At 46.3% G+C, this 26,381-nt stretch overlaps 1 protein-coding gene across 4 annotated transcripts in view; it reads left to right on the top strand.

Moving 5' to 3' along the window:
- TENM4 (teneurin transmembrane protein 4) overlaps positions 1–26,381 on the top strand; it is a 799,143-nt gene that overhangs the window by 131,972 nt on the left and 640,790 nt on the right. For all 4 annotated transcript variants that reach the window (XM_053561449.1, XM_053561450.1, XM_053561451.1 and 1 more), the window contains exon 2: positions 13,334–13,389. The gene's annotated coding sequence lies outside the window, so the exon portion shown is untranslated. The remainder of the gene's footprint in view (positions 1–13,333; positions 13,390–26,381) is intronic.

Raw genomic sequence — 26,381 nt, 5'->3', positions numbered from 1 at the left:
AAAGTCAGTCCTCCTCTGCTCTGCCACTTGGCATTCATGAAGCATGATTATCCCATCAGGTTCTCAGAGCTCAACAGGGACATGGATGCCATGATTGGAGGAATGGCTCAACTTGGGCTGCAGAGAGGAAGGTGGATGGCAGCAGGGATTGGCCACTGGGGAAAAGAGAACATAAGTGGCATCTGCCCAGACCAGAGGGCTTTCAGGTGGAAAGTGGAAATGGCTTAGCCTTCACTCACATCCTCAGAACTCACAACATTCTTGGTATCTCTCCCAAGACGGCAGGGGAGGCAAGTCTGAGGCAGGGCCATCACTCTGCCTGCCCACAGAAGGAAACAAAAGAGCCTCTGTTGTTGCTGCTGGAGCTCAGTGATGATAGATGGATGGTCATTTGTTGAGCCTGAAGCCATCATTCATGGAGGACAATGGCCTGCTGGGACCCAACACACTTGGAGAAGAGCATAAAGCAGACAGAAGCAGGATTATGTGGAAAAAAAGTCAAAGGAAATTTGCTAGGAGTCTAATTTCCAGAGCCTTGACACTGGCAGGGATGGATGTCTTTCTGGGGAAAGAGTTATTAGCAAATGTATGTAGAGCAGAGGCAAGTTCACTGGCATTCTGGTGTCTGCTAGTAGCAAACATTGGGAATGATTGTGTAGGATTTAGCCAAAGATTATCCTTTTGCACAGCATGACATGAGGTGTATTTTGGCAGGGGGAAGGTCTGGTGCATTTAATTTGCTGTGCTTTGTCCTAAAGAGCTGATGTGGGGAGAGCTGGATCAGGAGGCTCAGAACCGTCAGCTAGCGTGGTCTTTTTTGGTCTTGAGCCCTGGTCTCTTTGTATATGGTCTGGGAATAAGTAAGCTAAAAGATGAAGTTCACTTGGCTTTGGGATCATGTTTAGATTTTGTAATCTGAGGAAAAGTTAAGGTTGCATGTGTGAACACGGGGTTGAGGGTAATAAAAACAAGTCAGAGAAGTATGATGTTGGGTTTACTTCCCTCCTTTCTAGATTTGGGTCAGGGAGCATCTCCAGCCAGGGTGTGATTATTTCTGAGCCTGGCTAAGGATGGGATCATCTGGAAGACAAAGTGAGTGTGGAGAAATGTCAGTGAATATAGAAACAGGTGGGCAGCCAGTCCTGAGAGTAGCAGAGCCCAGGAAACTGAAGTCTGGGCTTTGTATTGAGAATGGACTTAGTAGCTCACCCTGGCAGAGAAGACTGCATGAGGCAGGGACTGGGCAGCTCATGAAGGGAAGGGAGCAGTCCACTGGAGAATGTGCTGGGGTTGGGTTCCCTCTGCCAGGGGCTCATCTCATCATCTTTGTCACCAAAACTGGGGGCATTTTCCAACCAAGTGTTTGCAGTTGCAAACACTTGTTAACTGAGTGCTTGCTGACTGCCTGGGTCTTTGCTGGGCCCTGAGAATACAATGATGAATGGGGTGGTATTGACTGCTCAGTGGTTAAGAACATGTTGCTGGAACAACATAGCCCAGATTCAAGCAGAAGCTCTGTCACTTGTTCAACCTTGGGCATTGTACCTGACTTCTCTGTGACTTGGTTTCTTCATCAGAAAAATGAGTGTAATTATAGGACATATTTCATAGAGAGGCTGTGTGATTAAATATGCTAATATAGGCAAAACATTAAATCAATACATATAAAGCAGTTGCAGTAATGCCTGGCACATAGTGAGTGCTACCTACCTGTTTTCTGCAGTTGTCGCTGTTCTTAATTAGATGGATATTTACTGAAATCCCGCTCATATCAAGCCCTGTGCTGGATGCCAGGGATATGGTGTGAACAGCACATTGCCCCTTCCCTCATGGACTTGCCATGCTAAGGAGCCACATATATATCTACTTTACACGGCAGAAAGTGACATGTGCTCCAGGAATGATTCAGATGGGCTGCTATAGGGAGCTGCAGATGGGAATACTCAAGACCAACTTGATGAACCCAGGAAGGCTTCCTGGAGACAGTAGTGCTCTTAATAGGCATTTCTCCTATGAACATGGCCACCCACCACCCAGCTTCTCCCTGGGAGAAGCTCTCCTTGTTAGTACATAGAGGCCTTGAAGCACTCAGAGACTCAGTCACAGCCCTGCAGCAAATAAAACCATCCTAGGCAAGAAGGGAATAAAGATGACAGCCTCTTCTCTGAGCACTGTGAGATTCTAAGAAGGGAGGAGCCACAGGGAAATCCTTCTCCTGCAGGGGTTTAGGGGCAGGGGGGAAGCAAACCATGGTGTTTGGATTGTTCTCGAAGAGGAACAGCATGAGCAAAAATGCAGAGGCAGGGATGGGCAGAACATATCTAGAGAAGGGTAAGAGACTCATGTGGAGGCCACAGAGTGCTCAGCAGGTGGGAGGGAGGGAGACCAGAGAGTCATGAAGGGCAAGTTCATGGGTCCTTGTGCCAAAAAGTAGCAAGTGAATGTGATTTCACTCTGAAGATTTTTATGAGCTCATAAAAGCAATATATTATGGGCTTGTAAAATATCAGCTCAATCAACAAAGGAGGATTCACAAAGGAGGTACGATGGAGGTAAAGCCAGAGGGAAGAAAGAGCATGTCTACTGTGTCTGTGCCCTTCTGTGCCTCAGCTGCCCCAGCAGCTCTGAGGTGAGAGTGCTAGGGAACCAGGGACCTGCATTTAATGTGCTGGACGCTGTGCTGGCTACCTGATGGATGTCACTGTCCCTGCAGAAGGTCTGAGGCTTAGGCGGAGAAACTGAGGATTGCAGGGGTTGGGGGAGCTGGGGACTTCAGTTTCTCTGACACACTAAGCAATCAGAATGGTTTCCCTTGTGCGACCATGACATTCATACACACCCTTCATGTCCCATCTTATTGCTCCTTGAATGTTAGTATTAGGCTGATGAAGAAATTAATTATTTGAGGACTCCTGTCTCCAAGCAGGCACTCTGTAGACCAAAGTTTTCTAGGGATGATACAAAAATGTAAATGATATTTAAGAAATAAGGTTTTTAAAAAGCTGAACAGAACCCTCTCCCTTCAACCCACTTTGTGGCTATAGTAGTGAGTGGGGATGTCAGGTTTCTATTTCACCTTCCACATTTTATTGCTTTTCCTGGAAAGCACCAGACAGACCCCATGATAACCCCCCTCTTCGAAAGCCCCCAGACCTGTGGCAATGAGAGATCTGGAATATCAGTGCTCAGAGTTGGGGTGGAAAAATAATTTATGCAGAGCTCTGTGCTCCTGCTGCTCCGTGCCTGGGGTGAGCCAGATCTAGATGAAAGCCTCCATTGTTACCAAAGGGGCGACTTTGATTCCGTGGGAAAGGCTCTGGAGTTGTGTGCATCGGTGTCAGTCCTGCGTCTCTCCTTCCAACCCTGGCTGTGTTATTTAGCCTTTGGACATCGCTGCCTCGTTGCACATCTGTAGAACAGGTGTATCTTACCTTCTTCAAAAGCCCAAGAGTTCAGTGAGGCGACGTGTGTGGTGTCCAGGGTAGAGCCTGGATCCTCTAAAACTACTTAGTTTTTCTTTCCTCTTTTGTTCACAGTAACCACGTACCTTCCTCATAAGAGTTCTTGCTGATCTTTGATGTTATGGGCAGGAGTCCTCCTTTTATCTCAGAATTGAGACCACTTGGCATACTACTTGTCATCTAGATAGTGTTTGGGGAGCTCTTCTGTGGCAGTCTTTGTTTGTGACCTCCTTATGTCACTACAAGAGGGACCTGACATCATGCACACTTCGGTTTCATTCATCATCTGATTCTAGAGCACCTCCCATGAGTCGGGGCCTGTGCTGGGCTCTGGGCAGACCGAGCTGGGGGAGGCAGGGCCCTGCACTGGGGATCCCTCCTGAGAGGGTAGCAGCTGATGCATGTGGCAGTGGATGGTGGTAATCCTGTGTGGCAGGTGCCACAGTGGGATGGAGCCACAGGGGCCAAGGTCCAGAGCAGGGTCACAGCAGTGCCTGCCTGCAGGAGTCAGCACCAGCTGCCCCAGGCTGATCTTGAAGGTCAAGTCCGAGATGGCCAGATAGCAGAGGGAAGGGCCAGACACCAGAGGAAACAGTGCGGGCAAAGTCGGGGCCAGGACAGTTTTGAGAGACTCTGAGTGGCTCTGTGACAGTTTGCAGGTGAGGAAACCAATGCTGTAAGAAGTCAGAATTATCCAGTCATGAATGTGACTCTTCAAAGGTCTCTTCCCTTCTCTGGGCCTGTCTTCCCACCCTCCAGCTGAGAACCTGCGATTCAGCATGAAGCAGACTTGGGTCTCTGCCTATTTATCTTATCTTCCTATTTATATTTGGAAACCTGTTCCTTTGTCTGTTAGAATTACCCACATTACACACCCTGGAAATGTCTCTATTTACCTTGAGGTGCTGCGAGCACAATCTAGGGTTATTAATAAAAGCCAGGCAGCCTCCTGGCAGCAAGGGGCTGGAGCACAAATGCACAGCTAACGGTCTCTTTGGGAGGCTTTCGTGGCTCTCACGAGAATGCCCACACTGCCCACGTGCCATCTGAGCTCCAGGGCCAGGGTGGGATGAGGACCCTCTTGGCCTGCATGGGAAACTGACCTGTTTCATCTCTCCTTCCCCAGGCAGTGGACCTCCCCTCCCTGTATACCCCAAAGGCTGCAAACTGACAGCCTAGAGATACATTTTGGGCCTAATGTTCTGTTATAAATATCAAGGAATTGAATATAAAACCGAGACATTTTGCTAAAAATGTGGATTTCTACCATATCCTAGAAATTCAATGTCTCAGTCCATTTTGCATTGCCATAAAGGAATACCTGAAGCTGGGTAATTTATAAAGAAAAAGAGGTTTATTTGCCTCCCGGTCCTGCAAACCGTACTAGCATAGCATCAGCACTGGCTTTTGTGAGGGCTTCATGGAGCTTCCCACCAAGGCAGGAGGCAAGGGGGAGCAGGTGTGATCCCTTGACAAGAGGAAGGAAGCAAGAGGGAGGAAGGGTCTTCTAAACAAACAGCTCTCCAGCAGGTGAACTTACTCATTACCGCAGGGAGGGCACCAAGCTGTCCATGAGGGATTTGTCCCCTTGACCCAAACATCTTCCATTGGCCCCACCTCTAGCACTAGAGATCAAATTTCAACATAGGATTTGGAAGGGATAGACACCCAGACTCTGTCATTCAGATATATCAACAAAAAGCCAGCTTCCTACCCAGCTTCCTACCCGGCACTTTTCAGGGTCTACCATAGTCCCCCACTCCCATTGTCTCAGGCCTGCTCTCATCAGTGTTTGCGTCCCCCATCTTTGCACCCTTTATTTCCCCGAGATTCTGCCTCCTAATTACTGACACCTCCATCAGTGGTGTGTACAATTGCAGAGCACTCTCTGGGTAGCAAAGCCCTTCTGTTCCTTTTCTCATTCTGTCCTCACAGCAGCCTACAGAGTTGGGTGTGGGTGTTCCCTTCTTACAGGTGAGGAAACCCAGGCTCAGAGGCGAAGCCCTGCGTGATGGATGTGGGGAGTCCCGGGCCTGGGAGGCAGCTCTGCACAGTGGGCGGAGGGGCCTGCACTAGAGCCTGCTTATAACTCTAACTTGCTGGGGAGCCCTTGGGGAGCCCCAGTTTCCTCCTCTGTAAAGTGAGGTTACTGCCCGAAATTAGGGGCTCTTAATGTGAGCATGTGGCTGGGAAAAAAATAACCAAAAGTTACCATTTTCTCCCACTGCGAGTATGGGTGATAAACCACAATACCATTAGCAGTCTCTGGGACTTTGTTACCAGGAGGAATCAGATATTTTTGTATGCCATTATAGTTATTGGAGATACCTCAAAATATCATTTACACTCATCACTACCTCAAGCTTATGATAGTTATTAGACCTCCCGTTAGATCTTATTATGACTGAAAAATCAAATAAAAATATAACTGTATCACAGATTTCTCATTTTCGCATCTTGATAACTATTTTAGTATAATTGGTTTCCTTAGTAATCCTATGGATTTCTATTTTATGCATTTAGAAACATTTTTCTGAGAAAGGGCCTGTAAGTTTAAGAAGCTACCAAAGGGGTCCATGGGAAGAAAATGCTAAGACCCTTGCCTTAGTGATCTCTAGACCACTGGAACTCCCAGGAACTCCCAATGACTCCAGTCATTGAGTGCCCAGGTTCACCTCCTGCCCACTAGAAGCCTGAGTTGCCCCCATATCCAATGCCCAGGCCCCCTCCAATTCCCCCACCAGCCTGGGCTGCCCCCACACCCTGTACCCAGCCCCTCTCTAGTCCCCCACTAACCTGGGCTGCCCCCACACCCTGTACGCAGCCCCTCTCTCGTCCCCCACCAGCCTGGGCTGCCTATACACCTGTAGCAGCTTCAGAGCCAACTTCCTGGGCCCTGTGCTGGCATTCAGTTATGTCAGACTAACATCTCCCAGTTTGCTGGTAGCTGAAGTTGTCCAGGGAGCTTGGGGCGGGGTGGGAGGAGGGGAAGTGGAGGTCCCCCGCTCCAGCAGGCCCGTCTGTCCCTGGACAGCTCCTGCATGGAGAGCCCTGTGCTGCTCACGTCTCTCGCTCTCCACACCTACATGGCTTCCATCTGCCCCACCCGAGTTCTTGACTCTGGAGGGCCTCGGCGTTTCTTGTTTTTGCAGAAAGGGGAGCTGAGACATAGACAGGGCAAAAGCCTCAGGTCACCAGAATGGGGTGTTAGAGGAAAGGAAAGACTGGCAGAGTGAGAGGAAGCAGAGCTGGGGCGGGGGCCGGGGCAGGGGCTCCATCTCCTAGCAGCGTGGGATGCAGGGAGACCATTTCGGGGGGAGGTATTGTGGAAGCTCAAGTGAGAGACGGCTGTGGCGTGGATGGAGGCAGCAGAGGCAGACATGGAGAAGTGACAGAAATGGGAGTGACAGACTGAGGAGTCGAGCCAACATGACTCAGTGATGGCTTAGACATGGGGGTTCAGTGCAGGGGAACAGAGAGTCAGCCGCGAGCAGGTTCTGGCTCGTGTTGCTGATATAAGGAGGTATCATAGCCTGAGGGGGGACCAGCAAGAGCGGACGCTGTGGAGACACACCGTGAGGACTGAGCTGCTGGCGCTAGGAGTCAGGCAAGCAGGTGGGGCTGGTGCCAGGACCCCACTTGGCACTCCTGCTGCCTCTGTGCAACTGAGGCAAATCACACCACTTTCTATCCTCTTGTCCTCAATTGTATAACAAGGGGTTAAACCCTATTTTCTAGGGTTGTTGTAATTGTTGTTGGGCATGTGGACTGAGGTGGAGTCACCAGCTATTGTTGATATTAACCTAACATACCTCCTAAGGAACTTTATAATATCCTGTTACAGAGAGATGTATATGGTACATTTCCTTTCTTATGAAATCAATGTTGGAGTCGGTGATGATGGTGGGAGCAGTGGTGGTGATGACTCTCAGTGTTTTTGGCTGTTTGAACAAAGATTGTCCGTCTGCCTCCATGCTTCAGGGAGACAGTGTGTGTAGAGTGGGGATTGCTGGGCTAGGATTCAGATATTTAGGTTCCATTCCTGCTTCCATGGCCTTGGGCGGGCAAGGTGATGGTTACAAAATTCAGACCAAGGGTGGTGCCTATGGCTCAAGGAATAGGGCGCCGGCGTCATATACCAGAGGTGGCAGGTTGAAACCCCGCCCTGGCCAAAAACTGCAAAAACTGCAAAAAAAAAAAAAGGGAAAAAAAAGTCTCTATCAGGCGGCGCCTGTGGCTCAAGGAGTAGCATGCTGGCCCCATATATCAGAGCTGGTGGGTTCAAACCCGGCCCCCGCCAAAAACTGCAAAAAAAAAAATCAGACCAAATATGTTTTGTGCACATTTCTTAGTATAGTAGGTACTTTCAAGAAAATGCTGCTTTGCTCTCTCTTATGTGACCATTGCTTTTTTTGTTCTTTTGTATTTGGGGTTTTTTTTGAGACAACGTCTCTAACAGCATGGGATACAGGGAGACTGGTTGGGAGGGCCATTGCAGAAGCTCAGGTGAGAGATGGCTGTGGCTTGGATGGAGGCAGCAGAGTCAGACATGGGAGAAGTGACAGAAATGGGAGAGATTGAGCCTCTGCCAGGTGACAGGCACATAGCATTGCAGCAGTCCAAGGGGTAGGTGCTTTTACTGTCCCCACATTTTGGAAGAAAACACAGAGGCTGGCCAGCACCTGTGGCTCAGAGGAGTAGGACGTCAGCCCCACATACCAGAGGTGGCAGGTTCAAACCCGGCCCCAGCCAAAAAAGAAAAAAAGAAAACAGAAAACACAGAGGCTTAGGGAGATGACATATGCTGTCAAAGGTCACCCAGCAGGGAGGTAATTGAACCAAGGGTCACCCTCAGACTCTTAGGTTCCAGAGTCATTGCTTCTGAACTACATTCAACAAAGATGTAGTGAGGTCCTGGTATGTAGTCACTCATCCTTGTGGAAAGGATGTCTGGTGTGAGGTGCTGTTTATTTGTATCCTTCTAATGCTCATCACCAGAAATACATTTAGAAATTTGAAATTCTTAATTAGAAAGGCTCTTGCATATGGTTCTGGTAGCCTGGTTGAAAAGAAGCAACAGAATCCTGCAGCATCTTAGATTGTCATTAGACTCTCCAAGTTTTTATGTAAATAATAAGAATCATTATCTCTGCTGACAACACAGAAAACTCCCCCACTCTGAAAGCTATTTTCTTTTTTAATTAAAAAAAAAAATTAACTAACCCTCTATTCCAGGAACCAAGCAGTCCCTTGTAGGTTTTACGATCTTTAGTTGAATAAGGACATTCCATATAGACAGATGTTTAAAGGAAAGGAATGTTGGAGCAGCAACCTGAGAAGTGGCAGGGATGAGGCTGCAGACATAGGCAGGACTAATCTGAAACCCAGATTCCTCCAGAGCAGGACACAAGCTTTTATTCTTCTCCTGTGCCTCCTCGGTGTGAATGACTCCCATTCACTCTCTGCACTAGAATGTCAGGGCCCAAAGTGACCAGTGGACACATCGACATCTGACATGTGCTGACCATTGCACCCAAGGGGTGCTCTGCAATTAGTTTGAGAAGAGACCAAATTAATGTAAGGAGATGGTGGCTTCACACACCAGCTTTATCTCCAACTTCCATCCTGAGACCCCACGGGAAAGGTGGGGATGCAATTTTACTTAATTCAATGCACGGGGTGCTGAGGACTGTGTGGACGTGGGGAGCAGGGCAGAGATGTAGCTGGGGGAGACCTCAGCCTCTCTGACCCACTGTCCACTTTGTTTTTAATTCAGGAAAAAAACTTAAGAGGAAATATTCACAAATATAGATATTGATCTACAGATGGAAAACCATCAAATCAATAATGGTAGTAATGCAAGTTTATCTTAAAATGTTATACAGGAGAGAGGGCAGTAGATTAGATATAATTACTATATAATTTGACTTGAAATTAAGTCCATTTAAAAGGCATTCACTGAATATGGGAAAAGCATAGCGTGGAGAGAGGAGGGAGCTACAGAAAACCAAAAGATGCAGACTTTGCCTATGAGATGCCTCCACTATAATTGCCAAAGCCTGAGCTTGGAGTTTTGTGCATGGAGAGAGCTGTGGCGTCCTTCACAGTCAGACCTGGCAAGTTTAAAGACACAACTTGTCCTCTCATCTGCTTTCTCTGTGAAGATTCCATTAATTTCTCAGTGAAACCGATGAGGGACTGCTTGGTTCCTGGAATAGAGAGTTAGCTAATTTTTTTAATTAAAAAAGAAAGCAATTCAGTATTTGCTGAATGCTTAGTAGGTGCCAAGTACTGTACTGGGTTCTGAGTGGACAGTGGTGGACTCAACAGAAACCCAGTCTCTGTCCTCAAGGAGCTGTGATTAATTCTTAATCACAATTATGAGGTGTACTACAAAGGAAATTCTAGCAAGTAGTCAGAGACCCCACTTAGCTTGGGGGTTCAGGGCTTCTCTGAGGAGATGGCCTTTAAGTTGAGGGGCCTGAAGGGTGAGTTTGGGTCAGCCAGGCAATGAGAGGAAACAGTCTTCCAGGCAGAGGGAGCCATCTGCAGAGCCCTGGGCTGGGAAGAAATCTGACCCATTTGCAGACCTGAAGAGAAGCCAGTGTGGCTTAAGAGACTGAGGCGCTATCCTCAGGTTCTAGAAGCAGCCTTGTAAGGCACAGGACACATTAAGGACCTGGATTTTATCTTCAGTAGAATAGGAAGCTGTCAAACGGTTTTAGGCAGCAAGGATGATCAAATTTGCATTCTTTAAAACCCCTCCCTCTGGCTTCCAGTGGTGAGAAAATTGGAGTAGAGAATGTAGGCAGGCTACTGAAAAAGTGCAGGTGAGAGATAATGGTGGCGTGGGTCAGAGTGTGGGGCTGGAGAGGAAGCAAAATGAATTGATTTAAGATGCATTTAGGAGGCTGGACTGATAGACATGGTGACTGATTGGCTGTGGTTAGTGACACACGGGGAGTGTCAAGATAGGCGTCCGGGTTTCTGTTGGGAGCAACTAGCATTATGATGAGAGCAAGAGAAATTGATGTGCTTGTATATTGTTGGTAGGAATTAAAAGTGATATGGTCTTTTGTGGGGAGGGGAGTTGTACATTTTTTAAAGTGTGAAGTAACTTAGCGTAAGTATATAAGCAAACAACTATACAAAGAAATCTGTAAGAAATTAGAGTATTCACACTAGTGAAAAATTGGAAACTACTATATGTCCATCAGCAGGGGATTAATTACATATCTAAATAACCATTTAGAAGCATGCTATTTTACTAAGTTCAAAAATAGATTAAAATTAGTGTTATGGTATGATCCCACTTTGTAAAGTAGCTGAATGTGTATCGTGGGTGTTCATATAAAAAGGGTTAGAGGGAAATATATCTAAAATCATATTTCTAATGATAGGTGAGGTTTTTTTCGTGTGTGTTTAGTAAATAGTTATAATTTGGGTAAAGAGTCAGAAAAAATAATACTTAAAAAAGAGAAAATAGTATCTGACTATGATATAACAGAGTCTATAATTAGAGCTGCTGTAAGGGGAGAGGGAGTGGTTACTTGCGACTCGGGTTGGTGGCAGAGGCTTCATGGAAGAGGTGTCACTGGCTTGGGAATGAATAATGAGGGTTCCGTTTGTTTTCCTGTTTCTGCACGAGCTCAGCACTCACATCCAGCTCAGAAATGGGAGACTCTCCAGAAAGCAAACCCGAGTCAGTTCTGCAGGCATTTCTGGTCTGTTTGCTCTCTGGTCATAAAAAATTCATGCCAATTAATTTTAAACAGATGACAGGAAATGAAGGCTTGGAGCTCTAGAAAGATACCCAACAACAACTTCGATCAGTGTCCAGTGCAGCCACTTTGCCACCTCTTTCCCCTTCCCCTGGCTCGGTTGGGATTTGTGCCCATTTGCTGTGGCAGTGGCATGCGAGTGTTATGTTATCAGCCCTTCCTACCTCCTCAGTTTCAGTTCTGAATCTTTGAATAAAGAATCGCTTTCACTTCACAATTTCTAAACCTGCCTTTGGAAATCATGCAGTGTCTTACCAAAGTGCCCTTTGGGGAACATGATTGGGTATTGGTTACGATCTTGTAGTCACTATGGAGAAGCTGCAGATGACTTATCAGAGCAGGGTGACCATGCCTGGTCTGGGAAGCAACTTAGTTGGTGGCTAGAGGCCACAGAGCTGCAGATTTGGGGTACAAGGTGGGGAAGGGGAGATCGAATGCACCTGGGGAGCACAGGGTTAGGAGCAGGCAAGAAAGGCCCCATCTGGGCCCTTCAGTTACTGGCTGTGTGACTTCAGCTACCTTTCGTGACATAGACTAAGCATTAGGTGTGTTTGCAGTTTCAGTTTTGAAATATGAGACGTAGGTTCTGAGGTCACAGTGTAGTGAGGAACTTCAGACCAGACTCCCCACAGCATAGCAGGGGTGCCGCTGGCAATCGACATGTAATATGTGGAGGAGCATTTTAAATTTACAAATGTATTTCTGGCATGTATCTTAGAAGATACATAGAAACAGCACCTCCCACCTATGACTTCAAAGATATTTTCCCACAGAATGGTTTTGATGCCACCTTCCTTTACATGGTTAGCAACCTTTTTGCAATTACAGAATGATCTTAGGTGCAAGGTTGCCTTTCACTGGGCCGGAGAGAAAAAGGACAGAAATAAAGAGCTGCCAAAACTCAAGAAAAAAAAATCCTTTAAAAAATAAAGATAATAAAAAATGTGAATTGATTAGGAAAAATTAGTTAGTGATAGCAGAGGTGAGACTATGAGTGAGGCAACTGTGGCGGGGTTCCGAATCCCCTCTGTGGGTCGCGGATGGATGGCCGAGACTTGCCGTGCCGTAACTCTCTCACCTGTAAAATCTCCCGGGTCAGTTATGAGGATTTTGAGATAATATCCATACCATAGATATTATAGGCTCAATAGCTGTCCATAGTGGGGACTCAAATGCATGAGTTTCCTTCCCTTTTACCCAGCCACCTTTTGTAAGTTACAAGGGATATTTGCGGCGGTCAGCCGGCCCAGTTTCCTTGTTTTTCAGGTAAGATAACTTAAGGTTGATAAGGGAAAGAACAGTCCGAGGGCTCCTGTGGGTGCCTGCTGCCTACCCCGCTGGGCTCAGGTGTGGACAATGCCCTCCTAAGACCTGACCACACATCTGGAAAGTCATTGTGAAACTGACAAAGGGGATGAAAATGAAAATGAGTTAACAACTAGGGCAATGGTCATGGTCTACCTCTGGTGGTGGGGGAAGGTCACACATGGTACTTTTCAGTAGAATATGTCTTTATAACTCCTATCCTGAAAAATGGGAAACTATGTAAAGGACAAAAAAAAAAAAAAAAACTTGGGAAAATACCATTTTAGGGTATGTTAAAGTAGTGGCACTTTTCTTTCCTAGCATTCTTAATGGCCTTTTATATGTTGACATCTATGAAAAATAAAAATAAGTGCTCAAATGATTAGAAGGCTGACTTTTCTATACCTAGAACCTGGCACCATCAGTGCCTGGCTTGTCACATAACTACCCTGTTTCCCCGAAAATAAGACAGTGTCTTATTTTAAGGTGTGCTCCCAAAGATGCGCTAGGTCTTATTTTCAGGGGATGTCTTATCTTTCCTGTAAGTAGGTCTTATTTTTGGAGGATGTCTTATTTTCGAGGAAACAGGGTATTACTTACCACACTTCATTTTTTATTATCACACTTCATTTTTAAAATAGTTCCTTCGTAGCCCCTGACCACAGCTGTGTCCTCGTTTATGTGGGAGCGTGAGTAGCTGGTAACCAGTACTAGGTGTGAGACCTGTGATGTGTTTCAGTCCAGAGATCACAAGGGATTAATTGTGATTGTCTTCTTGTTTTGCAGATGGGAAAACTGAGAATCAGAGAGGGCCAGTGATCCCTCGGCTACTTGGTCAGTAGGTAAGTAACTGGGCTGAAAGTGAGCCCGGAACAGGATATGTTTCTCATTGCCCTGATCTAACCCCTGCCAGACCCTTCATCCCAGTCTTGTGACTTTTCTGTTTCGTGCAATTCAAGTCAGGAAATAAAATGAGCCAGTTCGAAGCATTGAAGTATTATTTGCACTTGGGGTTTCAGTTTGTTTCCACTGCAAAGTTGGAATGTTTGACAGGCGGATTTGTGGAGGCCACTTAGGTGTTGCCTGGGCTCGTGCTGAGTGTCTCCCTCGGAATGGTAGGGCTCACTGACACCTGGCCCCTGCTGCAGCTGTGTGAATTCACTGTCCCTCCAATAGACTCAGCTGTTTGGTGCTCCTAGAACAGAGAGCTCTGGACAAGGGGGTCAGAGGATCTGGGCTAAAGGCCCACACTGACCTGCTCGGCGACCTCAGACAAGACACGAAAACTCATGGATTCACGCATTTTGCATTCGTTCTTTCGCTTTGTTTTCACCCCAAATGTGTGGTGCCAGCCTCTGTGTCAGGCGCTGAGAATGACAACAAAAATACAACACAGACTTTGCCCTTGAGGGCTCACAGCCCAGGGGGTAAGCTACTCTGTTTCTCCGTTATCATCTCATCATGAGAACTTGTTATCATCTGCTTTGCGGTTTACAGTTTGTAGGGTACTTTGTGATCATCCGTTTTGCAGAGGAGAAACCACATCTCAGAGCATTGGCCAAGGCCATTCAATGAGTAAGGGTCAGAGCTGGGCTTGCAACCCAGATTCACCAGCAGCAGACTTCCACCTGCTGGTTTTAGCATTTGAAAGGTCATTGTCATACCCTACCCATTAGCAGTGAGTATGATGTTAGAGAGATCAGCATCAGGATGGAATCCACACTGGTGAAGAGATACTTTTTTGCATCTGGCGGATCATTCCAGAAAGCAGTTTCTTCTCTGCCTGAGCGTGAAGGCAGTGTGGGCTCTGGGTAAGCTGCTACCTACAGGGAAACCTGCCTCAGGCCCAGAGCTGTCTCCACCAGGTAGCTGGGATTTGTCATATCAGAGAGAGTCCACCTGGGGACTCTCCACCCCTCCTGTGCTGCATCCCTGTGTCGACTGCTGCCAGCCACCAAAGTTTAATGGTAGATTCTGCCTTTGCGGAGTTGTCTAGCCTCAGGCACAACTTAGAGAATGCTTTGGATTAGAGGCTGTGCTGTTTGTTTATATGAACGACAACTCCTTGAGGATGAAGCTTTGGGTTCTCCCAAAGTCTGCAGTTTCAAAGCGTGCATGAATAACTTTCAGATTGAATCTGGTTTTTGTGCTTTATAGTCTGTGTGTATGCTGAGAATCGTGCCATCCCTCATGTAGACGCACCCACAGTGCGTGTAATGTACAGTGTGTGCGGAATTTATGGAGAATACATGTGAACGTGTTGGGTGTGGGGGTTGTGGAAAGGGTGTGTGTGTTTTAATCTGTAGGAGGCAGTACTTACGAAGAAGAAGAAAATTCTTACAAGTGTAATTTTTCAATAGGACCTAGAAATGGGCTTTTAATAAGCCTCATTAAACTCCTTGATTACAAGGGGAGGCCAATCATTCTTTCATCCTGGCTCAGATCACACAGCTCTCCCGGCCCTCTTTCTTTGGGGTCAGATAAAAATGCCTACTATTCATATTGATCTCTCCAAAGCCCCTTCCCCCTGTGCCCAGCCTCCGCAGCCCCCTCCCACTCCCCAGTGCTCATCTGATCTCTTCGCTGGGACCTCTCAGCACAGACGGTGCTGGTGTTGGGCCTGACAGATGATAACTGCAGGTGCACCTGGAACCTGAGCTCCCCTTGTCTTGTCCCAGCAGGAAACTTTAGGGTCTTTGTTTAGGAGGTGCTCTGAGCAGGAGATATGGGGTTCCTTTCTATCCCTGAGGGTCACTTACTGCTACAGACACTTGGCTGAACTGTGTGTGTGCAAACCCTTTCCTCTATGGGTCGGATTTCCCCTGTCAGACATGGGAGGAGGTGATGCTCTGCTGAAAGGCAGGTTTCACCCTAGACTGCAAGCATTCTGCCAGGTCTCCCGAGAAGGGCCAGTTCCCAGAATGATTATCTTTCCTGAGTCAAGAGCCAGGTGTTTTGTGACAGGAAGCAAGGCAGGCTTAGCAACAGGCTTATCAAGCTGCGCTACAAGAATGTTGGTTCGTGTAAACAGGTCTGATGTGTGCAGTTTTCTTCCCCGGTGTGCACCGGCTCAGTTCTGGAGCCTGCGTGTTCTGAACTGCAGGGCTCCTTCTCTCAGGTAACGCACTCCCTGAGGCGTGGAGCTCTGTCTGCGTCATCCTTGTTCATCCTCACAGCAGCCAGCACAGGGCTCAGAGTGCAGGAGGGTGGCCACTGTTTGTGGTCTGTATGGAAGGTGCTGGCTCCAGGCAGTGGATTGCCCACCTGGGGTACTCACGCTTCATATAACGTCACAGGCCTGCATTCACGTCTTGGGGTGGCCTCTCACTGAACTACCCTGCCCAACTTCTCTGTGCAAGTTGCAGCAAACTGCTGTCGAAAGTACATCCTGCACAAGGCTGCCTTGACCATGGTCAAGGGGGCGAAAACCAGCCTCCCCTCCACTTGCCAAGCCATGTGTCCCTGGGGGACTGTGTCTGTCTTTGTCTAGGTCTCTACCTAGAAGGGACAAAGCTGAGGAGGCGTCTGAGAGGCATCTTTCTCGCATTTACACACAGGCAATAAAAGGGCTCATGGTGGTCTTATGTCTTTTCCAGCCTCAGTTTCTTCATTTTTTAGGTTGTAGGGAGGACTCATGATAATCCTTAAAGTATACCTGATGCATCAGATGTAAAAGTATGATAAACACAGTTGCCATTAGTAGTTACAATTTAGTAGTAATAGAAATGGTATCAGTAATGATATCATGCTTTATTTTTGTAGTACTTTATATTTCTCAAGGTGCTTTCATTTTTTATTATTTCTTTAACCCTGCATTAAGGGCAGAAGTAGAATGACTCTCCCAGTTGGATAGATAAGGAAATGGAGGCAGAGAAAAGTAGGATGTGACTTGCCTACTATCAGCTCCTGAAGGCCTGGCCTGGAGGCGACATTACCCTGCCTGGCCACGACCTGGGGTAGGAGACATCCAGATGAGCCCAAAGCAATCAGCTTCTCCAGGAGCATAATGTCTTTCTGCTTCCATTCCCCTAGCCCCACCATCTGCATTGGTCCTGGGGCCTGTCTTATTTGGAACATTCTGCCTGGTTCTCCATAGAACCCCCAGTGGAGGGACCAGCCTCTGGCCCCCATGGCTGCAGTGATGGCCTCAGAACTGACCACAAAGTGGATAAGCCACTGAGCATCACAGTCCCACCCATAGCCAAGTGGACGTGTGGCTGGGCCTTCAACCAACCCAGACAGACTGTCCACAGGTAGGGGGCACCCCCGGCACTGGTTCTAAACACCCCCAGGCACTGGTTTAAGTGCTTATTCCACATCTATAATCAATAAGCACGTATTAAACACCTACTATGTGCAAGGCACTCTGGGGACATCTTACAAATATTTCTAAATTTTGTATCTGCTTTCGAGATGAGACAACTAAGTTTCAAAGAAGTTAATTAACATGCCTAAGATAACGTAATTATTTAGTGGTAATGCTGAGAGTTGAACACAGGTATTCAGGCTAGAAAGTTTATATACTTGACATGTGGCAGACAGTGGCTAGCAAAAAATGGTTGTCACCTGTAAGTGATAGGGTTCTTTTAAGCAATTAATGATGTGCTTACCATATTGCAAACTAACTGTTGGATCTTCTGTGGTCCTTTCTCATTGAACTGTGAGGTTCTTGAGGGTAGACACTGGGAGCTCCATTCCCCTAGCAGTATAGAGGGTATATAGTGACAAATTGATAAATGATTCTTAATAATGGCTAAATCATTGACTGTGCTTGGTATAGTGGTAAGTGCCTTATACTACATATATGTTGTTTTGTTTATTTTTAAAGCAACCCTACAAGATACTATCATAACCATTTTATACTAAAGAAAAGTTCTTGGAGAGTTTTGAGTAACCTTCCCAGGTTACACAGCTGGTAGGTGGCAGTGCTGGGAACGGGACCTGGGATGACTGACACAGGAGCTTGGCACTCAGGGTAGCGTCCTGTCTCACCCGGGTGTACTGGCCTCGCACAAGTGTCCCTGAACACCTCGCATCCACTGCTAATTCAGGGCTGTGTGAGGTCTCTACCTAGAAGGGGCAAAGCTGGGGAAGGCCGGGAGGTCATAGTCATGAACAAATGACAGTATGAAGAGCCACTAATAAAATTAGCAAGGAAAGGGTACCTTTCTTAGGGAGTGGACCCAATCTGTAAGATAGAAGTGGAGGCAAAAATCAGTGAGAAGAAGAACAAACTTGTGAGGTCCCCAGAGAACAGTGTGAAAGTGTTTCAGTGGCATTCTCTAGGGGGAGGATTGGGTCTGGCAAGTCTACTACCGTGGACTCACTGCTGAACGAGGCCAGGAGAAAGGAAAGGTCTTGGTGCTTTGCTCTCAAGGGAAGGCCTTCCCTTCTAGGACCTTTCCCCAAGACAGCACGGACCAATGACTTGTTTCGTCATGTGAAGCTATATCTTATGCAAGCTGAAGAAACGGTACTCCACCTTCCTTGCTGCAAGATAATTGACCCCTTGTGACTTTACCCAGGAGGCAGCTAGAGCTTGTGCTTTTAGTGAAAGTTGAGCAGCAGGGAGGCACCTTTGAGCCTGAGAGAGAGAGGGGCTGTCTGGGCCTAGGATTCTGACCCTGGAACCAGGAGCCAGGCTCACTCTGCCTGAATTCAGGCTGTTTTCTGAGTCCTGGGAATGCAGTGAGGACCACTGGTGCTCTCATCTCTACGGGTCAGCACAGGAACAACTGCTTTGGGAGACCACAAATGAAGAATCCTTGGCAAAGGGAAAGACAAGAACACCAGCATGGTACCCATCAGAGCCTTCGTGGCGTGGACTTGTCTTCGAGTGGTGTCCGGGCTTTGCCCTGTGCACTGAAGGAGGGACAATACCGGGCCTTAAATCTGGCCCCCTCCGCAACACTTTATAAACCACACTGTGCAGAGCCCTGGAGGTCTGGTGGCATACTCCCAGAGACTTCCATGGAAGACAGGCAGATAGTTTCCATTGACTCCTCGTGCCCTCCTCCCCCCCGCAGGTCTTCCTCTCCCTGCGTGCACATTGGGCTTCTTTGTTGCCAAGGCGGATGTTCAGCTGGGATATACCCCAATGGCCACGATATTTGTTTGTGGCTGACCTCCATCCTCACTGGCAGTGTTCCGATTGGTTGCTGCCTGTGCTGTATCAGTTATTATATATTTTTTAATTTCCCTCCTGTTTACCAGCTTTCCTTTGTGTGGAGCCAGAAAACACTGTCCCATGCCAGCTGTGTCCTAATGCAGCCATGTTATGCTCGCAACCAGCCAGCCCCGGAGCCACTGCACGGAGCCAAAACATTTCTGTTGTCTTTGAGGAGTGCTTGCTGTGTCTCCCCGTCCATCCTAGGGCTGCAGAGTCATCCAGACATAACCGATCCACATGGCTATGTGGGACTTGGCAATTTGTCTCTCTACATCTCCCACCCCCACCACCAAAGCAGAAGCTGGTTTTACTGCGGTGGCTGGAGTTTACCCAGAAGCTGGAGTTTGCCTCTTCTCTCCCAGCCCCTAGCAGGAAGGTGGCACGCTTTATTGCCTGCCCATGGACGAGTCCCCCAGGTTCACTCAGCTGTGCCTTTACAAACAGTGCTCTCAACTGAGCAGGATCTGTCAGCGTTTCTGGCAGAAGTTCTTATGAGCATGTGTTCTTTCCTTCTCCCTTTTCTTTAGAGGGAAAAAAAGTGAAAGTAACGGCCAGAGGAATGTTATACAAAGGAAAGCACATGTGGTTGGGACTCGGGCAGGATGGGATTCACATCCAGGCTCTGCTCCTCATTTAGTTGTTTGACCTTAAGGAGATGGCTCCTGGTCTCAGTTTCCTCCTTTTTAAAATGGGAATGAGGTAGCACTCTGGGAGCCTGAGGCAGGAGGATTGCTCGTGCTCAGGAGTTTGAGACCAGCCTCAACAAGAGTGAGACTTCATGTCTATTAAGAACAGGAAACACTAGCCCAACGTGGTGGTGCACACCTGCAGTCACAGCCACTCTGGAAGCAGAGGCTGGAAGATTGTTTGTGCTAGAAATTTGAGGTTGCTGTGAGCTATCATGATGCCTCGGTATGCTAGCCTGGGGCAACTGAGTAAGACTCTCTAAAAATAAACAAAAAAAAAAAATAGCAGCATACATTTGTCATGTGCTTTGCAGAGTCCTAAGCATTTATTTACATGACAATCCCTGCTGAGGTAGGTAACATTATTCTTTCATCTTACAGATGAGAAATTTGAGGCACAGAATGACTGACTTTTCCAAGGTCACACAGCTACATGGCAGAGCCAGGACTTGAACTCAAATGGTCTAGCTGCAGAGCCCACACTCCACACCTCTGTGCTGCTCCAGTGCTAACTTAGGGCTGTGGAAGGACCTAGTCATTCCTGGGGAGGGTGCCTGCCTCAGTGGCTGGAGCCGTGTGCTTTCCCTTCCATTCACTGAGTGCTCATTATTTGCTTTGCCTTCGTTATCTCATTTAAACGTCATGGCTTTCACATGTTAGTATTGTTCTAGTTGTAGAGAGGAGAGGACAACAGAATAAGCAGCCTTCTGAGTAGGGAGCTCCCCATCAGTGACGTGGTATGAACAGGAACAAGGTGGTCACTTCTCATGGCTGTGGTGGCGATTCTGGCACTGGACAGTTGGAGCATCTCCTGAATTCCATGATGCTCTTGGTCCAGGATCTAAATGCTACCAAGATCCTGGGGTCCTGCAATAAACAAAAGGGAAAACGAGGTAGAGTCTGCTGAATCAATTCTAGTATTCTCTGGAAACCATGCTCTGACCTCTGAGAGTTAAGTTGGTTCTACCTGTAGCCAGAATCTGTAAAATTAAAAGTCAAGATATCCAGATTCTGGTGTAGTTTCTGACATAAGTGTTCTGTTTGTGTGATTGGGAAAATCATTTAACCACTCTGTACCTTTTGTTCAAAAAATAATAATAATAACCTTGCAGACTTGTGTCCTTAAAATAATACATAGAAGTTGAAAGCAGTGTTCCAGGAAGAGTTATTAGCAAATGTTGTTCCACTTCCTGCTGACACCTTTGATCTATAATGATTCCAAAAAGTGAGTCATGGATAAAGGTCATCTCTTCTAGTGTTAGAGTCTGGAGGAGGAGTGACTGAGAAAGAGAGGAACGGACCAGCCTGTCACTTATAGATAAGTGAGCTTCCAGGCATAAAGGGAAAAAAAAGAATGGAGAATGTATCTTTGAGTTTCCTTGCCACCAAGGGAAAAAGAAAAATCCAATGGATTACAAATTGTTCTTATTGGCTAACTCTGAGGAGGAAATAAACACAGATGACATGTTACTAGCTAGGCAGAGAGAGAGGCATTGTGCAGGGATGGCAGATAGGTGGTGGATTAGGCTGAGTTCCCCACGACCAAACTCTAGGACAGGGATTTCCATGCAGAAAGTGTACCGGGGTGCATGCTCTGAGGATCCACACCTGTAAGGGACTGAGCAGCAGGACTGGATGAGGGAGGAATTGAGTTGCAATGCAGAAATGCAAACACACAAGGGCTTCAGCTGACTCCCTGAGCTCCTGAGCTGGGATGCCTTCAGATACCCTCCCATGGAGTCAAGAGGAGTGGGCCTTACTGCCCCTTGCGGTGAGAGTGGTGCACTGCCCAGGTGACAGCCCTCTTGGGCTAAGGGCCATTCCTGGAGAGGGGCTCAACTGAGAGCTGTCAGCAGCTGAGAGCAACAGTGCCTGCAGCCGGGGGAATGCCCAGAGTGGGCATCTGGGCAGCACATGGCGGTGCCCCCCACACACAGCCTGTGGGCTGCCACTCTTTCCCCCACTCCACTGCCGACACTGCTGATTGAAATAGCTCTCTCCCCTGCTGTGGTGAGGTGAGGTCTCAGGATTTCTTCAAATGTAATACTACGTATCAGTGTTGTCAATCACCCGGAATTTGCTCATGAGAAGGAACCTATTTGCTACCTCCGCCCCTACTTCTGTAGATGTTTACTGATGAAGTGATGATAAGTCTTCAGGGTTAGGATTGTTCTTCCGAGATTAACAGTTGGCAGACCGTAAAGATGATTCTCTGTGTATCTGTTGGAAAATGTGATTTTCTTTCTTTCTTTTTTTTTTTTTAATTTCAGGTTAATGTGAGGGTACAAACAACTAGGATATAATGTTTGCATTTGTTAGGTAGGGTCCCTGTTGTACTTGTGACTGCACCCAAGAGGTGTGCCCTATACCCTTACATTGCACACCCACCCCCTCCCTCCTCCTCCCTCCCCCCCAGTTTAAATTGAATTGAGTTTTCTCTTGTGTGGGCATGTATTAGTTCATCTACTGGCTTCATACTAGTATTGAATACATTGGATACTTGTTTTTCCATTCTTGTGATACTTTTCTAAGAAGAATGTGTTTCTTTTTTTTGTAGAGACAGAGTCTCACTTTATGGCCCTCGGTAGAGTGCCATGGCATAATACAGCTCACAGCAACCTCCAACTCCTGGGCTTAAGCGATTCTCTTGCCTCAGCCTCCCGAGTAGCTGGGACTACAGGCGCCCGCCACAACACCTGGCTATTTTTTGGTTGCAGTTCAGCCGGGGCCAGGTTTGAACCCGCCACCCTCGGTATATGGGGCCGGCGCCTTACCGACTGAGCCACAGGCGCCGCCCTAGAAGAATGTGTTTCAACTCCATCCAGGTTAACACAAAAGATGTAAAGTCTCCATCGTTTTATGGCTGAATAGTATTCCATGGTACACGTATACCACAGTTGATTAATCCATTCATGAGTTGACAGGCACTTAGGTTGTTTCCACATCTTCGTGATTATACATAAAGCTACGATAAACAATCCACTGAAAATGTCCTTAAGATAAGATTCTTTTTTCTTCAGGGTAGATGCCTAGTCATGGGATTATGGGACCAAATGGAAGGTGTATTTTGAGTTCTTTGAGGATTCTCTATACTTCTTTCCAAAAGGCTATATTTTTTAATTTTTATGTCCTTTGAGCACATTTCATTGGAGCTCTGACTTACTTTCCTCTTACCCTACTAAAAGCAGCTTTCCCCATGATTCATTTCCCTTTTCCCTACTTTTTTTTCACCACACACTCTCTTGTCATCTCACCCATTCTTATGTCAACCAGCAGCCCACCTGAGACGTCTCCCCTTCACCTCAGTTTCACATTACCAGGCAGTCACCTGCTAACCCCGTCCACCTGATTAGTTTGTCTAGCCTTCCTAATAACAATAAACTGTACCCATGTTAACCCAGGGAGAAACTGAAGCTTAGAGAGGTTAGGATGCCTTCTAAAAATGAGACATCTTGCAAGAGACAAAGCTAGGCTTTACCTTAGGTCTGTTGGCTCCCAAGTCTGTGTTCTTTCAGTATTTCTTGGGGTGAACTCTTGATGACTTCAGGGTCTCCTTCTCGAGTCTTGTCTAGCTGAGAATTCTACAAACTTTGGTTCTTAATCCCACAGGTCATTGTAAATCACTGCAGAGTTCTAGGAGCTATTCCACGACAGTGGATGAGTTAGAGTCCCTCTGCTTTTCCTGAACAGGATAGTTGCAGGCTGCTAGACACAGCCTGGCTTCTGGGCCTGCAAGCTATTCGTTTATTTAATTCCAGAGGTGTTCCAATAGTAAAAAGTCTTTGGGATCACAAACTTACTGTCAGGTTCAAGGGGTTGGGGTTGATACTGAAGCCAAGCAGTGGACTAGTTGTGGCTCTTGATAGATGAGACTATGGTCACTCCAGCCGGCCAGCTGCTGAAAGCTTGGCAGCGTCAGTGTCATCGCAGGACCTACCTGGGTTTCTGTGCTGAACACCTGTGCTCTACACTGCCATCCTTCTCCATCAAGGAGGATGTATTTGAGGAAGAAAGGGTTTTTGCTTTTAGCTGAGGGCAAGTTCCAGCAAAACCAATGACCAATTAGGCTGTTGCCAAGCAGGACCCCTTGAAGCCCCTGTTCTGTGCCAGATATTAAGCTAAGCCCTTGGGGATACAAACATAAAATTAGTGCCCTACCCCCTCACCCTTGAGACCTGGGTGTGTGTGTGTTTGTGTTGGGTTTAAATAGAAGATACGAGCTTCACAGCTTGCAATGCTGAGCTCCTTTGGTCATTTCATTGATTCTGCCCTCTGCTCTTGAAGCCAGGACTTCTTCGCATAGTATGGAATTAAGCATCCTCATGATGAGTGAAAAGAGGGGCAGGTAAGAGTCCTCACTCTTCTTGGCTACAGACTTTCTGTGTGATCTTGGACAGGTCACTTGGCCTTTCTGGTTTTCAGTGTCACCTCCATGTCGAAAGGAAAAGGCCGCTGTGATACCTCATGCATTCTGGCTGAGGAAGCAACAGCATAACGTAGGAGTTCTATAAATGATGCCAGATTTCCTTTCCCCACCCTCGACTCGTTACTTAGCAAGATCACTGCAGAAGTATTTACTGCATGCTGAATTCCTGCAAAGCACAAGTATTTCCTCAAGGAGCACATATACAATCTTTGCATTTGGTGTCCAGGGCTGGGTGGGTCCTGGGGTGTTCCTCTGGTGAGCTTTCTCACTGGGACCCAAGGGGACCAGGGTACATACTCACTACCTCCTACCAGCCATGACTCGGAGAAGACTCCTGTGCACTTCTGGCACTGTACTTCCCCCCCATCTTCCTTCCTGGTGGGGTGCAACCAAGATTGCTCAGAGGGAGATGCTGTTGTGGCAGAGTGGGAGGGGTCCTGCCCCAGGTGCTAGCTGCACAAAACACTCTCTTGACGTCTCTGGTACTTAATCTTCTCATTTATAAAGAAGGGTAATAATACTTTCCTTGCTGGTATTCTCTGAGAATTGCATGTGATAAAACACATGGAAGCATGTTAAAGACAAACCTGACAGTTTAAGGACTTGTGGTTATGGATTCTATCGTTCTTCTGTGAGATTTCTTTTCTCTTTGGTCTTCACCAGTAGCTCCCAACAAAAGTTCCCAAATGTATTTGTTCTGTGTAGATAGCTTAGCCAACATGCTATTTGTGGAAATCGTACTATTATCCTCCCCAATGAACTTGTTTTAGTTACTACGTGTCTGTCTTCCCCTCTAAACGCTGAGATATTTAAGAACAAAGTCCCATCTTAATTCACACATTTCCCCAGGATGTAATAGAGTCTACATAATTTTTTGCATAAATAAACGAAGATGAGAGAAAATGAGAACTTTAGGTACCTGGTATGTGTCTGCTCTGGGTATGTAAAGCCTGATGTAATCCTCACAGCAGTCTGTGAAGTCGCTGATATTTCCACGTCCCAAGAAAGGAAACTGAGGCCCCGAGAGGTGAGGCCGTCTACTGAAGGGTGTATGGTCTCTAGCAGAGTGAGGGCTGGCAGCAGGACCCCAGACTCAGCTCTTTCTCTCTCTCCTTCTCTCTTCCCTTCACATTATTATTGTACAGACAACATCAAAACAAGAACATCAGAAAACAGAAAAATAATCTCCGTCATTCTTACCACTACTAGCAAGTCATATGTTTCCATTTTTTCCACATTCCCTACTATCTCTTTCTTGCATATGTTTTTTATAATAGCATTATTAAGATAAAATTCATATGTCATAAAATTCACCCTTTCAAAATATACAATGCAGTATTTTTTTTGGCTATTCACAGAGTTGTGCATCTCCCCCCCACCCCACATCTAACTTTAGAACATTTCATCACCCTAAAAAAGAAACCAGGAAACCCCATACTCATGAGCATTCACTCCCCTAGCCCTGACAACCACTAATCCACTTACTCTTCCCATCAGCTTGCCTGTTCTGAACATTTTATGTAAGTGGAATTGGACAAGATATTGCCTTTGTGTGTAGTAACTCTCACTTAGCATAATGTTTTCAAGGTCTATCTGTGTTGCATGAATCAATACTTTATTCCTGATACACACACACACACACACCCTACACGTTGTTTATCCATTTATCAGTTGATAGACATTTGAACTGTTTCCACTTAAGTTTTATGATAATGCTGGTATGAACACGAGTGTACAAGTTTTTCTACGGGCTTATATTTCCAGTACTTCAGTACTTTCAGGTGTATACCTAGGAGTAACATTGCTAAGTCATATGGTAACTCCATAATTCCTTTTTTGGAGCTGCCAACCTGTTTTCAAAGGTAGCTGCATCATTTTACAATCCTACCAGCAACGATAAAGTTTCCTTCCCTCACCCCCCACATCCTTTCCAACACTTTTTATGATGTTTTTTCATTTTAGACATTCTCGTTGGTTTAGAGTGGTATTTCATTGTGGTTTTGATTTAGATTTCCCTAATGACTAATGATAGTCAGCATGTTTACCTGTGCTTATGGGAGTATGTTTTGTCTTCCTTGGAGAAGTATTTATTCAAGGTCTAGATCCATTAGGGTTATTATCTAGTCTTAATTGTTTTTTTTTATTATTATTTAGTTATAGGAGTTTTTTATATAAAGAACTCATATAAATCTAGATCCATTTGGGTTATTATCTAGTCTTAATTGGATTATTTGTTTTTTATTATTTAGTTATAAGAGTTCTTTCTATATTCTGGATACAAGTCTATTATCTAATACATGATTTGCAACTATTTTCTCCCAGTCTGTGGGCTATTTTTTCACTTCCTTGATTATTTCCCTGCAGTACAAAAGTTTTTTATTTTGATTAAGTCCAGTTTATATCTTTTTCTTTTTTGGTCACTTTAGCTTTTAATGTCCTATATAAGAAACCACTATTTAATCCAAAGTCATGAATATTTATTCCCATATTTTTTCTAATAGTTTTATAATTTTAATCCTCACATATAAATCTAGATCCATTTGGGATTAATCT

This window comes from Nycticebus coucang, chromosome 14, assembly GCF_027406575.1.
Source record: "Nycticebus coucang isolate mNycCou1 chromosome 14, mNycCou1.pri, whole genome shotgun sequence".
Taxonomy (NCBI): Eukaryota; Metazoa; Chordata; class Mammalia; order Primates; family Lorisidae; genus Nycticebus; species Nycticebus coucang.
The sequence above is the reverse complement of the archived record's forward strand: the minus strand, read 5'-3'. Positions and strand labels throughout refer to the sequence as shown.